At 42.9% G+C, this 17,420-nt stretch overlaps 1 protein-coding gene across 2 annotated transcripts in view; it reads right to left on the bottom strand.

The window, feature by feature from the left end:
* The window catches only part of LOC126266593 (ankyrin repeat domain-containing protein 11-like), a 323,390-nt gene that overhangs the window by 210,144 nt on the left and 95,826 nt on the right, over nt 1-17,420 (bottom strand). The window lies entirely within an intron of this gene.

A 17,420-nucleotide genomic window follows, 5' to 3' on the forward strand; every position in this document is an offset into this window, starting at 1 on the left:
TTCCGCTGTGGCCGAGAGGTTCTAGGCGCTTCAGCCCGGAACACCGCTGCTGCTACGGTCGCAGGTTCGAATCCTGCCTCGGGCATGGATGTGTGTGATGACCTTAGGTTAGTAAAGTTTACGTAGTTCTAAGTCTAGGGGGACTCAGCTCTTAAGTCCCATAGTGCTGAGAGCCATTTGAACCATTTTTGAAATGCCACTTTTAATAACACGTAACAAATAACCTTATTACACTCTCAGGTAATAGTGAGGAAGCGTATCAACAAACGCTCTTCCCTCTGGTCCATAAAATGATCTATGCATTTGCAGCTCACTAAATTTTGGGTCAGAACCCTTCGGTGTAAACCTGAAATACAAATTACAAATTTAAAACCACAATGTTCCCAGCATGCTTCCGAACGTAGAGCAACTTCATGATCACTAACTCTTGCACCTAAGTTCATAAAATATCTTTGGAAGAACAAACTCACTAACTGATATTTCTGGGAAGTGTAAGCCGGTCGGTGTGACCATGCGGTTCTAGGCGCTTCAGTCTGGAACCGCGTGACCGCTACGGTCGCAGGTTCGAATCCTGTCTCGGGCATGGATGTGTGTGATGTCCTGAGGTTAGTTAGGTTTAACTAGTTCTAAGTTCTAGGGAACTGATGACCACAGATGTTAAGTCCCATAGTGCTCAGTGCCATTTGAACCATTTGGGAAGTGTAGAATTAACCTTCGGGAAATTTATAACGAGTCTTTCTCAATGGACATTGTAACCGTCTCAGCGTTCAACGAATTGTGGATGCTCAATGGAGATGACACGTTCCATTATAGACCATGTTTTAAAAGGGCTAACATTGATGTACAAGAGAAGTCTTATTTCTGGTATTCTTAACGGGACCCGTCTAATCTTTTGGCGTTTCAGCTGCAAATTTCCGATTGTTAATATTATTGTCATGCTTCTCGCGTACGATTGCCCACGAATTGCAAACACCATTTTTTAAAAATCTAGACGCTTTTCATGATGTAGTACAAAACGGAGAAATCTGAAAACAGTCTAGTTTTTGTTCTGTCCACATGCAGAACCACAGAAGACTGTCGAGTACCCCTTCGCCAAGTTTACAAAATATAAAATGATGTAATACAGTACACTTCATCTGCTGCTTTATGCGCAACTGTCTCTGGATATGTATAGAATACTGAATATCCGCTACATAAAAACATGTATACTGGCGGAGAACAGTGAAAGTTGCCTGCGGCAATACACGTCGGTAGTGAATAAATTAGGAATGGATATATTCTTTTGGAAACCCATCGCTACTGCATTCCTATCAAATCTTTCTTGGAAGCGAGCCTTACAAGTTGTTAAAGTGTATGAAACTCTTTAGGTTATTTAGATGCAGTTTTTTCTTAATGCCTAAGTAAAAGAACGGAGCTTCAATTTCCTTACGCTCTGCACAGTTTTGTTGAGTGATTCTGTTTTTGACATTCTAATTTTAATCTTAGCTGCATAAATGTCGCATGTACTGCAGTTATCCGTGCGAGGATATCCAGAACTGATGTTAAATTAGTTACAGAGTATTTTCCTGAAGGTTTCATATGACACTGGACGACTGGGATTTTTATCCATACATAGCATGCATTTTCTTAACAGATAAGCATCTGACAAGTACACTCTTCGTGAATCATAGACTACAATGGTTCTGTCTTCCTTTAATGGATTTTTTGTAATCCTCAATAGAACGCAGTACTAATTCTCAATGCTTTTTTCTTGATTTGTACGTTTTCCGCGTCTGTCAATCTAGGGTCCACTAACCTTTAGGACTTTTTGTACGGTCTCTACACGTCACCGAAGATAGACAGGAATGCTTTGTAACATACATGTCTTTCATCCATATGCCCTCCCGTAGGATTCTGACCTTATACCTTTAACTCTGATCATGGAATTGTGCTTCAAATTCGGTTTTCCTAGAACTCCTTTGAGCAAGTGGTATAATGTCTATTAAACCAGATAACTAAGTACTCTTTTTGCTTCTAGTACTGAGCGTTAAAGTAATGAAAAAGCCTGTTTTCTGTTGTCCTCAGAAATGTTTGTGAAACACTGCAACCTATTACAGTTACAGTCTTCCCCTTATTCATGAGATGGTACCTTAAGTTCGATCCAAATTAGGTCTCTTCTCGGTTGATGCCAGATTTGTGTTACCGTTCTCTTCTTCAGAAATGGTAATTATATGCGAAATAAGCAATAAACCATAGCCATGAACAACTAACACACGGTAAGATGAAACAACTATCAACTCAGCATCGTGTCAAACTGTGATGCCACATGTCAAGCTGACATTTCCCTTTCTTTGAGTGTTCTGTGGAGACATTCCCCTTTCATCACACATGGATTCTGCGACTTGTTATATTTCAGTGGCCTTCTCTGTATTTGATTATTTGGCTGGACATTGTCTTAAACTGTTCTCTTGAACATAGTCACTTTTCCCATTATCACAATTATTTTTAATTTAATTCCGAAACAATAGGTCCCAGACTGTATAGTATATGTGAACGTGTACTTTTTGCCGTATATACAGGGTAAAGTCGATGACTATCTCATGTGCAATATACCTGTGATAGTTGACACGACATATATGGTACGTCAAATCTGTATAAATATTGTACGTTGTAAGAACAAGAAACGAGAACACATTCAGTTTATTTAATAAAACTATTATCAAAAGTTAACAGTATTACTTCCAAATTCAACACCAGTCCAACTTGCAAACCTGGCATATCTGAATATACATCGCACTTCGTACTGTGTTAGCTATGAGACATGTGTACTGTATAGCTGTGCCTGGTTTGCAAGACGGGTGATAATGAATTTGAAAATAATACAGGTAACATTTTGCTGACCATTATTAAATATACAGAGTGATATCCCAATTTACTGTGTAAGTCTTTTATCTGGACGTCATTTTGAAGACCTTCCTGCCCCCACCCTATCCCAGAAATGTTGCTGGCGAAAGGGAACCAACAGTTTTAACTTGGAATTCTTTCCTGGCAAATCTTCGCAAAGTCGAAGGATAAAATATTCTGTGATCCGACCGGGATCAATTCAGCGATCTTTCCAGGCACGCCCTTTACCACAAGACCAACTTACTCGACCCTGTTCTTGCGATGTTGAATATTTATATACTGATCAGCCAGAACATCATGATCCCCGATCTACTGTCGATATAAACCTGTCCAGGCGAGATCAGCGTCACCTGAGTGCTGTGGTGTCTTCTAAACGTGGCGAAACCAAGATGAAATTACGCCCAGACGTCGTTGGGTTGGGAGACCACCCCTCGTGACAGATTTCGGACCTCGTATGTTGGGCAGACTGGTAAAACAGGAAAGGCGGCAAACTGTGGCGGACCTAACATCAGATTTTAATGCTAAACAGAGAAAAAGTGTGTTTGAACACACAGTACACCGAATACTGTGGGCCTCCACAGTCGATGACTCATGCATGTTCCAATGTTAACACCACGATATCGGCAACTATGACTGAAATTTGCGAGTGACCGTCGGCACTGAACGTTGGCGCAATGGCAAAGCGTTGCAGGGTCTGATGAATCCCGAAACCTTCATCATGCTGATGGGAGAGCGCGAATCCGTCGTCTTCCAGACCTGTACTGCGGGACGGAAACAAGTTGGCGGCGGCTCCATTATCTTCTGGAGAACATTCACTTGGGGATCCATGGGTCCAGTGGCAAGGCATCATGATAGTCAAGGAGTATCGTACACTGGTTTCACACTACGTACACCCTTTCATGACCGTCATGATTCCCGATGGCAGTGGTATTTTTCAGCAAGATAATGCGCCATGTCAAAAGGCCTGGAGTGTGATGGAGTGGTTCGAGAAACACAGTGGAGAGTTCCAATTGATGTGCTGGCTCTCTAACTCGCCAGATCTGATATCGATAGAACACATATAGGATTTGATTGAATGTAACGCCAGAGATCACCGCCCCGCTCCTCGGACTCTACGGGAATTAGGTGCCGCTCCCCGGACTCTACTGGAATTAGGTGACTTGTGTGTGCATTTGTTGTGCCAACTCCCTCCAGCGACCTACAAAGGCCTCATTCCTTCCAAGCCACGACGCGTCGCCGCTGTTATCCGTGCCAAAAGTGAACATACCGGCTATTAGGTACATGGCCATCATGTTCTTGCTGATTAGTGTACTAGGTTCGACATACCGTATAAGTAGCGCTGATGTGATATGCTAAGATAGAAGACCAAGAGCTGAATATAATATTTCTTGACGTGTTCTATGGCAAGCAACGTGACTAATTACCTTAAGATAATGGTGGAACGTTAGCCAAGGTAGACCACTCTCAACTAATACGCTGTAACTGGTCAGCGCTCCCTGACGTCACAGGGGAGTCAGCAGTGTCGCTGACTAGTTTTCCGTTGCGTTAAGTGGAGACACTAGTATCTGTGTTATTTCTGTACTGACCATAAACAATTATACTTTTCGGATCTGGTTTATTTTAAAATGACTGGTGCTCTAATCAGACAAACAGAAAGCGCTAAACAGAAACAATGTTAAAAATAGAACGGAACTTAAAAGAACAATGCATAGACAGCTTTACCATCCCACGTTGTTGTGTATCTCTTCCTATTTAAATAATTACCAGATAGACAAAAACGCTATTTTCATCTCTTAACGTTTCCTGTCGTGTTTGCTACTACAGGTATTACCTTTCAATATATTACGCAAGTACTTTTTATCTGTCGGTGGTAAAAGTGACGCAGTCCAGAGTTGGTTTCCGCTTCCGACAATATTCTTAATACCGTCCGATTTAGCCCCCTTGTTTAGACATTTGGTTTGAATGAATGTCCTTGTCCCCACGTATACAAAAATCAGTAGTTCTGTCGAACTGACAATCTACGAGTATTTCTATCACCTTTTTGCCTTGGGATATCCTTCCTGAGCGGAAAGTTGCGAAAATATGCTGAAATTGTAACAACACAGTCAGCCATTCAGATGATCGATATCCGAGACCCCTTTAGAAATGCCAGTAATCCAATCTTGACCCGCAATATCTTTTGCAGCTGACTGACAATTTAATGTTGCGTCTCGGTGAACTGACAATCTTCCTGCATTTAAAGGAAAGGCTAAGTACTGTGTGCCATATCTTCAGTGAGATATGCTGAACTGTTGAAGTCAATATATAGAACTTAGTTCCCTTCGCTGCTATTTTTGCTATCATAGCCGATCAAATTGGCGCCTAAATTGATGCATAACTAACTGGAAAGAAAATGTTGGTAATCCATGTTAGGGGTTCTGCTAAGGTTTATTAGGTACTTACATCAAAAGCCGTTCCTCCGAAAGCACATATTTACTTGAGAAGACAAAAATATCCTTTGCTCCGCCGTTCAACGTCTCTTCGAAGTCCGGGGATTTTAAAAGATGTAACAACTTTAATTAGAAATGGAGCAGATATGTTTACAGTCTTAGATGAGGTGTCTGTTCTTCCTTTCAGTAAAATAAACATTGACAGTTAAATAAGATACAGCTGCTGATGTGATACTTCCAAGTGCTGACTGGCCACAGCTTATTTGCAACAGGGAAGCAACCAGTACATTACGACGTCAACATCACTATAACTAATTAGTTCTGAGAAAGAATAAGAAGCTGGACTACGAACTGCACCTGTCGCTTCGACATAGGAGCAGAAAGTTTTCAAGTAAGTCTAGCGTCTTGACTATCCACACATGAAATGTGTTTATGAATCCCTACATATCGCGACACGACGATACGGGTTTCCTTTACTACATTCATTGCTGAAAAATTGCTGCGAAAATTATGACACTTTTGCTGAAGAAAACTTGTAGTTATTACTGTTACTCAACTAAACCACAAGTGTTAACCTCAGAAACAGGAGGACTACTCTGAGAAGTGCATAAAACCTCAATTTAAAAACCGGGAGAAAACCCTGAAAATTTTTATGGAAACTTGTCTGTCTATGATTTTAGCAAAAAGGGCACGTCTCTAGCATTTTAGCAAAGTAATCTGATGGGGGCTGAATCGACAGCTTTTATGAAATTGTAAACATTGTTATTACAGTTTAAGGCTGTCCATTTTTTATGTTTCGCGATTGCAATTTTCAGCGTGTATCATCTGCGTTAGTGACCTTTGCTTGAAAATCAGGAATGCGCGAAACTACAATTGCAACAATTAATACTTGTAGGCAAAAAGTTTAATAAAATATATGGCAGTTAACTTATTTAACCTATATAAAGTCGTTAAGGTTTTTTCGCACAGATCTCATATCCAAGTGAAGATTCCTTTATGTGATGATCTAAAGGTACACGTAAATCGTAAGGACGTACTTACGGATAATAATAAACTATTAATTACACGTACAAAAGTAACATGTTTAGTATTCACAGAACATGCGTAACTACAAAAAGAGAGAAACTTACGAAATTATTTGTTTCTGCTTCTTTAATGTAATGACTAAATTAATTCATTCCCCTACACGCTGATAACGTCACCGTTCAGCACCCTGAAACAGGCTAATGATTATCTTGTTCGTCGTTAGAATTTGTTATATCATTCTGAGCTTTTATCTCCCAGCATGTGCTTTCTACCAAAGGATAGTGTTCAGTTTCTGTGTCTTATCTAGAAGCAGAGCTAACACTTAAATTTTCTAATCTCGATTTAATCCTCTGAAAGGAAATGTTATGAGTATTCCTTGCTTTACGATCATTTACTTTACTTTTTCGTTTACACCGAGGTACACATGCGGTAAACAGCAATGTTTTTCAGAAAACAATCATATGCAACAAGCTTTGTTGAAAATGTTGTTGCAATGATCTATTGAACAATTACGTCTGCTGTTATTTATTTCACCGGCATTTCAATACTATTTAGAAAAATAGTAATCGAAACACATATCACAACACTACCTGCACACGAAACCAATGTTATTTGATACATGAAATGCATTCGGAGTTGCGAATATGGATAACCATCAGCTGTATAATGGATTGACGACAATGAAAATTTATGTGCGACAGGGTCTCGAACCGGGACTTTCCGCTTGTTGCGAGTGGTCGCCTTACCATTCACGGCCAGACACAAACTTCCAGAGGTCGTAAACGCATGTCCGTAGAAACACTGCATCGTAATTCGGAATACCACAGGCTCTGCGCTGTCGTATAATATTATTTAAAGAACGCAGATAGCGACGATGATGGGTTTTGCCACCGCATCAACCCAAAGACATCACAACAGGTAGACTGGGGGCCCAAGAGAAATGCGGGCCCTGCAACAAACTTGTGACGTCACACTAGACGGCTTGTCCGCCACACTTGGCGGACGATCGGCTCCGTGGAGAGCCCACGGTAAATCAACATGTAATTGAAAAGCTACCCACTGAAGGTCTTAACTTTGAGGTGAGACCTTGCATTTATTTAAACGGGCAGTCAAGAATTATTAAAGTAATCTGGTCGCTCCCCGCCGGAGACGGTTGCTGGCACTCGTAAGAAAAATGGTTCAAATGGCTCTGAGGTTATCAGTCCCCTAGAGCTAAGAACTACTTAAACCTAACTAACCTAAGGACATCACACTCATCCATGCCCGAGGATGGATTCGAACCTGCGACCGTAGCGGTCTTGCGGTTCCAGACTGTAGCGCCTAGAACCGCACGGCCACCCTGTCCGGCGCACTCGTAAGACCTGCAGTGTCAGGTGCTGAGAAAAATGAGCCACGGTCTGTCTTTCGCACAAGTCCCGATGTAGAGCTGGCTGAGTCCCGCACGGGAAAACTGAATACATCTCATAAGGACGTTATCTACTGACACTGTACCCGGCACCACTTTTCGCCGTGTAAATTGTAATGTTGTGATAAGATACTAACGCAGAAAAATTTGTGACGGGTGCAGGATCACTTGAAACTGGCTATGGGCTCATAACCGCAATAGTGTTCAAAGGGAAATAAAAATAAAAATTCAGTCAGGCGTTCAAAGTGTCGTAATGTAGGCAACAAAAAAATCTGTCCAACCTTTTGAAGTTCAGTAACAAAAAGTTCCTGGCAACTGTAGGTGACGTACTTGGATGACAAAAAAAAAAATCTGATATCAGTTCCGGCTTCTGTTCGTCACTCCGTAGTTTTTGTGTCTTCCCGTGACCTTCATGTTTTAACAAATGAGCTGGAGGCAGTGCAATCCGGATTTCCAATCTCGGGATCAGTTTATCAACTATGTCACATGTTATGTGTGGAAAGATCCGATATTAGCAGAATTAGTATTGTGACTTTATCAGTAGTGAACATGTATTTAATTTCATGATTATTGCAACACCAAAAAAATAATTAAAGTAGAGCAGTGAAATTTCGGATAAACATTTGTCTAGGTAATATATTTAAGTCATTAACAAGTTGATGTGAGCGCGAAATAAGCCATTGCAAATGTGAAATGCCCGTGCATTAATAGCGAGTGTAGCCGCCAGAATGTTGACTGCAAACATGTAAAAGTGGGCGCATGGTGTTGTACACGTGCCAGATATCAGTTTGTGAGATGGAGTTCCATGCCTGTTGCACTTAGTCAACAAAGGGACAGTTAATACTGTTTGCTGATGACTCTGATGTTGTCGTCCGATGATGTCCCATATGTACTCGATTGAAGGCAGATCTGGTAATTGAACGGGCCAAGGCAACATGTCGACGTTCTGTAGAGCAGGTAGGGCTACAACAGCGGTGTGCGCGCGAGCGTTATCCAGTTCGGAAACACACTCGGGAATGCTTATCATGATGGCAGTACAACAGGTCGAACCACCAAACTGAAAAATTTGTATTTGTAGTCATGGTGATAATCACGAGAGTACTCGTGCTGTCATACGAAATCGCACATCAGACCACAACTCCAGGTGTAGGTCCAGTGTGTCTAGCATACAGGCAGGTTGGCTGGAGGCGCTCAACTGATCTCCTAACCAACGTACGGCCATCACTGGTATGGAGGCAGGACTAGCTTTCATCAGAAAACGCAACGGACCTCGCCCTGCCCTCCAATTAGCTCTCGCTTGACACCGCCGAAATTGCAGATGGCGGTGGTTTGTGGTCAGTGAAATGCACACTACAGGGCGTCTAGCTCGGAACTGTCCTTGAAGTAACCGATCTGTAACAGTTCGTTGTGTCAGTGCAGTGCCAACTACTTGTCAAACTGTTGCTGCAAATGCAGTACGATGCGCCAGAACCGTACACTGAACACCCTCTCGGTAGTGCGACGTGGCTGTCCGGAGCCCAGTCTTCTTGCGACCGTACATCCTCATGGTGACCTCTGCCAATAGACATTTACAGTGGCTACATTCCTCCAAATTTTTTCGGCAATCTCGCAAAAGGGATATCCAGCTTCTCGTAGGCCTATTAATCGACCTCGTTCAAACTCAATAAGGTGTTGATAATGGCGTCTTCGTCGTCTTAAAGGCACTCTTGACTAACATCAACTCAGCACGTCCAACCTCGAAGTTAACTAACACTCACGACCGCTACCGTGTGCGTTTTAAACATACCTGATTTGCATCCTCTTGTGGTGCTACTAGCGCCGCTCTTACTGGCGCGAAGTCTGAATAAACATCAGCTTTCAGGCGTAGAAATAGCTTACCAACCTCCGTTTATGTCGCGCAATTCCTTTTAGGTTCTACGATTTTTTTTTTTTTGTTAATGTATTATAAGAATCCTCAATTTGCAAACCGCAATAAAATTAACATGCATTACGCTAAGACATTAGCATAATTTTAAGTTATACGTCTGCGCGGCGCTCATATCGACTCGGCATCTATACGCTGCTCGAGATCCGCCCTGAGAGTTCCACGTCCGCCAGCAGCGAAAAGTACAGCTGTGAGAGTGGGTCACGAGTGGCGCATGAAAGCTCAGTCGGTTAAGAACAGTGCTAGTGAAAGACAGGGTTCCGGCTTCGACTTCTTGTCCACAACACTGTTCCAATCTGCCAGAAATTTTCGATGCTTTTCTTCTTTCTGTTACAGTTTCAGTATTTTTAAGCAAATAAATGCCATTCGCGTCTTGTTAGTGTAATAGATAGCCTCAGAGTACCTCCTCGCAAGCTATGACGCACAACAGGTCGGTGCAGTCAGGATGTTAGTCGCGCGCCTGTAACATATTCTTTCCTCCGAAGCTGCAGCCGTGACACTAATACGGCCGCCCGAGCTGGCATTTACTTGCGCACCCGCTTCCTCGTATCCTTCAGAACATTTCAGTGAAGCAGCCGTGACTCGGTGTGAGCTTCTCCCGGGCAGTGTGTTACTCGCGGGACCGGTTCAGTCCTTCGGTGACAGTTATCAAGCCCAACTGCTGAGTGCGGACACGCACGACCACCTCAAGTTGTGCCACGTGGCGTGACACTGTTAACGGTTCCTAGTGTGTTGTGCGTTCCTGACTGCAGTCCTGTACTCACGTATTATGCATATTTTACACTCCTGGAAATTGAAATAAGAACACCGTGAATTCATTGTCCCAGGAAGGGGAAACTTTATTGACACATTCCTGGGGTCAGATACATCACATGATCACACTGACAGAACCACAGGCACATACACAGGCAACAGAGCATGCACAATGTCGGCACTAGTACAGTGTATATCCACCTTTCGCAGCAATGCAGGCTGCTATTCTCCCATGGAGACGATCGTAGAGATGCTGGATGTAGTCCTGTGGAACGGCTTGCCATGCCATTTCCACCTGGCGCCTCAGTTGGGCCAGCGTTCGTGCTGGACGTGCAGACCGCGTGAGACGACGCTTCATCCAGTCCCAAACATGCTCCATGGGGGACACATCCGGAGATCTTGCTGGCCAGGGTAGTTGACTTACACCTTCTAGAGCACGTTGGGTGGCACGGGATACATGCGGACGTGCATTGTCCTGTTGGAACAGCAAGTTCCCTTGCCGGTCTAGGAATGGTAGAACGATGGGTTCGATGACGGTTTGGATGTACCGTGCACTATTCAGTGTCCCCTCGACGATCACCAGAGGTGTACGGCCAGTGTAGGAGATCGCTCCCCACACCATGATGCCGGGTGTTGGCCCTGTGTGCCTCGGTCGTATGCAGTCCTGATTGTGGCGCTCACCTGCACGGCGCCAAACACGCATACGAGCATCATTGGCACAAAGGCAGAAGCGACTCTCATCGCTGAAGACGACACGTCTCCATTCGTCCCTCCATTCACGCCTGTCGCGACACCACTGGAGTCGGGCTGCACGATGTTGGGGCGTGAGCGGAAGACGGCCTAACGGTGTGCGGGACCGTAGTTCAGCTTCATGGAGACGGTTGCGAATGATCCTCGCCGATACCCGAGGAGCAACAGTGTCCCTAATTTGCTGGGAAGTGGCGGTGCGGTCCCCTACGGCACTGCGTAGGATCCTACGGTCTTGGCGTGGATCCGTGCGTCGCTGCGGTCCGGTCCCAGGTCGACGGGCACGTGCACCTTCCGCCGACCACTGGCGACAACATCGTTGTACTGTGGAGACCTCACGCCCCACGTGTTGAGCAATTCGGCGGTACGTCCACCCGGCCTCCCGCATGCCCACTATACGCCCTCGCTCAAACTCCGTCAACTGCACATACGGTTCACGTCCACGCTGTCGCGGCATGCTACCAGTGTTAAAGACTGCGATGGAGCTCCGTATGCCGCGGCAAACTGGCTGACACTGACGGCGGCGGTGCACAAATGCTGCGCAGCTAGCGCCATTCGACGGCCAACACCGCGGTTCCTGGTGTGTCCGCTGTGCCGTGCGTCGGATCATTGCTTGTACAGCCCTCTCGCTGTGTCCGGAGCAAGTATGGTGGGTCTGACACACCGGTGTCAATGTGTTCTTTTTTCCATTTCCAGGAGTGTATATGCTATAGGAAAAGGATGTACAGAAATTTTACATTCAATTTCGTGTGTAGTTTGCATGTATGTCAACAATGTATTACAGATTGAAATCTAGTTAACTTACGTTTTTTTCTAGCTGCGGAAATTTCCCGCAGCGTAAAACGCGTGCGAGACCGCGCTCCCCATCAGCACAATGCAAACATACCAGACTGCTTTTTTGGAGTGTAGCGCAGTGCTGCTGCGGGCTGTACCTGCGGGAAAGACTTGCGTGCTTCGGGAGGAGTCTGCCGCTCTCAGCGATTTGTTTGGTTGGAGCAGAGGGGGGGAGGTGCACTCGGCAGCAGCAGCAACAGCTGCAGTATTTGTTTTGCGCGCAGTAGTATCAGGGAAAATAATTCTTCCGACCTAACTACCGAAATATTTTCCAGAAATGCCGGCTGACCGCTTCTCAGACGACGAGCGGCTGAGCTGGTATCCGAACTGCGTATTTTGTGGAACACGGCTGCGCCGGCCGGTGTGCTTCAGTCTGGAACCGTGCGACCGCTACGGTCGCGGGTCGAATCCTGTCTCGGGCATGGATGTGTGTGATGTCCTTAGGTTAGTTCGGTTTAAGTAGCTCTAAGTTCTACGGGACTGATGACCTCAGATGGTAAGTCCCATAGTGCTCAGAGCCATTTGAACCATTTTTGAACATGGCTGACGCCAAGTTGACAAAAACTAAATGCAAAAGGAGTTAATTTGAGCGGAAATTGGAAGACAAATGAGTAACATGTAAGAAGAAATGTCTTTGACTGCTTTGTGCTTCCTGAGTACTCTTCCCAAAAATATACACCCTTCCTTCTCTCCCCTAATTTTCATGTACTTTCGGAGTGCCATAAACAACAGGTTTTTAGATCGACCACTACGCTACGCTGCATTTTTTGACGAAAACAATTTATTTTGTGGAATGTGTAACGCTAACTTTACCTAATTTGAAAACTATTTGTAGCTGCTTTGGTGTTCTTTACCACATGAATTTATTCCCTTATAGTAATAAGTGAGAAACCAAATATAAATTAAGGCACTTATTTAAGAGTAAAAACTTAATTAGTATTTCGAGGCTAATAAGTGTAATGTAAAGTATATATGTCCGTCTGGAGCCTATTGTTATACAGAGAAATTATCGTACATAATCGTGATATCAAGTACATTTAAACGGCAGCCGAATAACATGCCTCGAAATGATTTTGAACCTAAACCACTGAACACGTTTAATACCAGCTTTGTAACTCTAATGGTTATAAAACTATCCTAAAGTCATTCAAAATTAATACAAATATGTTACAAAAATGATTCGTTCTAGTCGCTTTTCGGTGATTTTCGTCGACTTCTGCTGTGGGCTACGTCTTCAGCTGATTACAAAAACTTGATACTATCTGCCTGTAACATACTTCAGTACTTTCTCAATATTATCCATGTTCTTCTTTATGGGAATATTTCCGTCATATCCTTCTGTTCAGGAACTCAAATGTTCTTGTTGGGAAAATATGTCACAGTTTTTGCTAATCTAAGGTATGGATTAGAGTCCTTCGATACAAGACTTAGCAACTACCTGGCTTTTGCTTTCTGAACTGCACTCGTAGTACAGAAACTAATGGGTTACAAAATATATTTTGTCTTGTTTTCTAGTGTGTCTTTCCATCGTTTCAGCTTAGATGACGACGTTTTTGTATAAAGGGAGATATTATGTTATAAAATCCACTATTTCTCTTGGGTTGTTTTTATTTTATTTTATTTTATTTTTTTGCATAAACCTGAAAGCCAGCAAGGCAGCTGGAATGGGTGATAAGTGACATATGCTGACTTGGGATAAGTACTCAATCGTACATTCGTAATTTCCTTTTCGCGAGGTCAGATGCTAGATGAGTGTCCACCAGTGGGGAAATACTGGTAGATTTTGTCAAATCTGCTACTGTCTGTAGGACTGTATGATTGGGATTTTGGCATCTGCATGCACTGTTGAACAACTGGAGTTTCCTTCTGGGTACAATATACTCAATGTAGAGGTACAGAAAGGAATATTGTTTAGCACCTTTCTTACGGTGGCCATAATGACAGCAATAAAACGTACCTCCATCTATTTTGATGTTGTGTACCTCAAAATTAAAAACCTAAAGAATAATAAAAAATAATACATCTTCCCTTTCTTTAGTTTTCTTATTTTTCTTCCGTCGTTATTTGAAACTCTGATCTGCCCATTTTAATATTATACGTGGAATAGTGAATCATAGTTTTCAGCCAAAATCACCGATTGGTTCAGCATGATTTCAGGCCTGCCATAAATTTATTTCTAAAATGTGACAGCCTGGAGTTGTCGCGTTTTATATACAACTGCGGATTTAAATCTGCTCTTTACAATGTTCTGAGGCATCTAGGGATCACCAATTTAGTATTGGAGGGCAGCGTGGAGGGTAAAAATAGTAGAGGGAGACCAAGAGATGACTACACTGAGCAGATTCAGAAGGATGTATGTTGCAGTAGGTACTGGGAGATGAAGAAGCTTGCACAGGATAGAGTAGCATGGAGAGCTGCATCAAACCAGTTTCAGGACTGAAGACCACAACAACAACAACAGCTTTACAATCAGGAAGGCAATGACAGTCATCACTTTATTTCAGGTCGATGCATCTATGTCTCAAGAAATCCATACCAACTAAATCTGCATCTTCAGTTTTTGAGGACTTATCTCCTTTTAATAATAAGCGATTGAATTCAACGAAAAGCGCAGCGGCTCCATCATCAACTACAAGTGCTGTTTCGGACAAGATTATCAATGGGCTCAAAACTATTCTATGAACGTTGCTGATTACGTACACGTCACATGAGCCTATGGCATATTCCTCAAAAATTCAAACTGCGAAGCTAGTCTGTAATCAGACTTCATTTCCACCACAACCAAAATAAATTAGCGAAACACCGAGAAAGAAGCCAAACAAGCTCCTTTTAAAGTTATTCGTAATGTATTTATAGGCTTTCAGTTGAGGAAAGCGAAGGATTTATCGCTTTTGTCGAGGATTTGAATTCAGCATATTGTTTGCCAAGCACAAAGGCAATTTGAAAGTGTATGCTTGACGTCACACATACATGGAAGTAAAAAACTAATGAAAGTTATGTAATTTTCTGGTAGCAGCAAAGTTATTTATAAACAAACCAATTGTTTTCACGATCGCAGGCTTTCACAAAACCATTTATACTGAACAAAACCAGAAAGTCACGTAGCTGTGACAGCACTTTTAATAAATGAGGATTTTGAACTTCACCGAGTTTTACTACAGTGTTCATCGATGGAGAGTTGTCATACCAACGTTCATTTGGCGAAAAACATTACGGAGATTACTGAGAAGTTCAACCTTTTAGATAAGGTTTTGGCTGTAACCAGTGATAACGCGGAGAACATGAAAAAAGCGATAATCAATGCACTTGGGTGGACACGTTTTAACTGTTTCGCTGAATCTCATTGTACTAAATGCTTTGAAATAAGCTAAGCTGATGACAAAAAAAGAAAAGCACTGTGGTTGCTTATTGCAAGCGCTATATATCAGGTACGGAAGCATTTATTGAACCATAGAAGAAACTTTTGGTAGGACATGTTTTGAGGCATCAAGGGATCACAAATTTAGTATTGGAGGGCAGTGTGGAGGGTAAAAATCGTAGAGGGAGACCGAGAGATGAGTACACTAAGCAGATTCAGAAGGATGTAGGTTGCAGTAGGTACTGGGAGATGAAGAAGCTTGCACAGGATAGAGTAGCATGGAGAGCTGCATCAAACAAGTCTCAGGACTGAAGACCACAACAACAACAGAAGAAACTTGGTCTGAGTCCAAAAAAGATCATTCAAGATAATCCACCGAAATGGAACTCCATTTATTATATGCTTCAAAGTTATAAAAATGACAGAGATGCTTTGAAAACAGCTGTAGTGCTAATAAACAAAGATATTACAGTTTTATCACTGGTGGAATGGACGACAAGCAAAGAAATGAGTGAAGTTTTAAAACCATTCGAAGAAAAACTGTTCAAAGAAGTGCAGAACAGTACGTGACAGTTACGTCCTGTTTTACACAAATGGTCTCTCAGAAGTTTGCAAGAAAATAGAAAATGAATATTTCTCACTGATGGTGCAGTGTACTACATAAAGAGATGATCCCACAAATGAAAGACCTTGAGTATAGCAAAATACTTCCTTCCTTGTAACGGCGGGCGATTTCGGAGCTATTCTTCACCCGTCGCGAATCTAATCATTGCTAAAATAATCCCTAATCTTTTCTCTGTTGCTTCCTCGTACTGCTTTTAACGAACTACAATTCCAACACACAGCACAAAGTAAATATCTTGCAGCATGCGTGACCAGCATCCGTATCCAATTCCCTAACCCGGTTCCTCTCGAGTACAGTTTAAATCGCAGCAGTAGTTTACCCTTTGCCTATAGGCAAATAAGATCGTTCAGTGCTAGCTGAAACTATAACCACTTTTACACGGTAGACCGATTCTAGTAGACTCTGAAGAACAGGGGCGTCCTATACTGAACATGAGATGATGTATACTTCATCTATGGACCGAAATGCATCAGTCACAAAAAAGAAATTCCACATTCTGCGATACAAGAGGAGAAAAACATCTGAACAAAAAAACTGAGTGGATAATTATGAAACGTTTGAGATGCAATAAATTTTTAGTACTTCCAGGCAAATAAAATTTTAGAACACGACATTTTCAAAAACTCCCCGAATCAGTTATTTTATAATATTGCCCTCTTGTTCACGGGCGCAGAATTCGGATTCTCATTCTACGTTAAGCAGTTCTCATTGTCGTAGTCCCAAGTGCTATCACTATTAAGGACATTACTTGTATCATGGACTGAGCTTAGACTTTCATTCTGGACTAGCGAACGTGGCTGAATTGAGTTCTGCACAGCGAGATTTTGTATTCTGATATTTAAAATAGTTAGTATTTTCGTCTTGAAGTTCCTTCTGCGTTTAGAGATGGTCCTATTCAGAAAACGGAAGTAAGTGAACGATTCTGAAATACTTTCTGAGGTTCCTAACGACGACTGTTCAGGTGTTTCTGGTGAGAACGAGGACCCGGATGACTGTGTGAATTAATGTTTTTATGGTTCAGAGGACGATTCCACAAACACTGACATCGCTAGACCTGTAAAGAAGCGCAATGTGGCAGTGTTTTCAAGAGATTTCGACGATAACGCTGAAGGTGATTCTTAACAATTTCGAGGGAGGAAGGAATATTGGGTTTAATGTCCCGTCGGCACAGAGGTCATTAGCGACGAAGCACAAGATCGGATTGTGTCAAGGATGGGAACGCTAATCGGCCGTGCCTTTGGAAAGGAATTATCCCGGCATTTGCCTGGAGCGATTTAGGGAAATCGCGGAAAACCTAAATCTGAATGGCTGGACGCGGGTTTGAACGGTCATACTTCCGAATGCGAGTCCAGTGTGGCAAGCATTGCGCCATCTAGCTCGGTTTAACCCTTTCGAGACGGCGCTCGAGTCTCACTCGGGAACTGGCTACGCACCAG

This window comes from Schistocerca gregaria, chromosome 4 (genome assembly GCF_023897955.1).
Source record: "Schistocerca gregaria isolate iqSchGreg1 chromosome 4, iqSchGreg1.2, whole genome shotgun sequence".
Taxonomy (NCBI): Eukaryota; Metazoa; Arthropoda; class Insecta; order Orthoptera; family Acrididae; genus Schistocerca; species Schistocerca gregaria.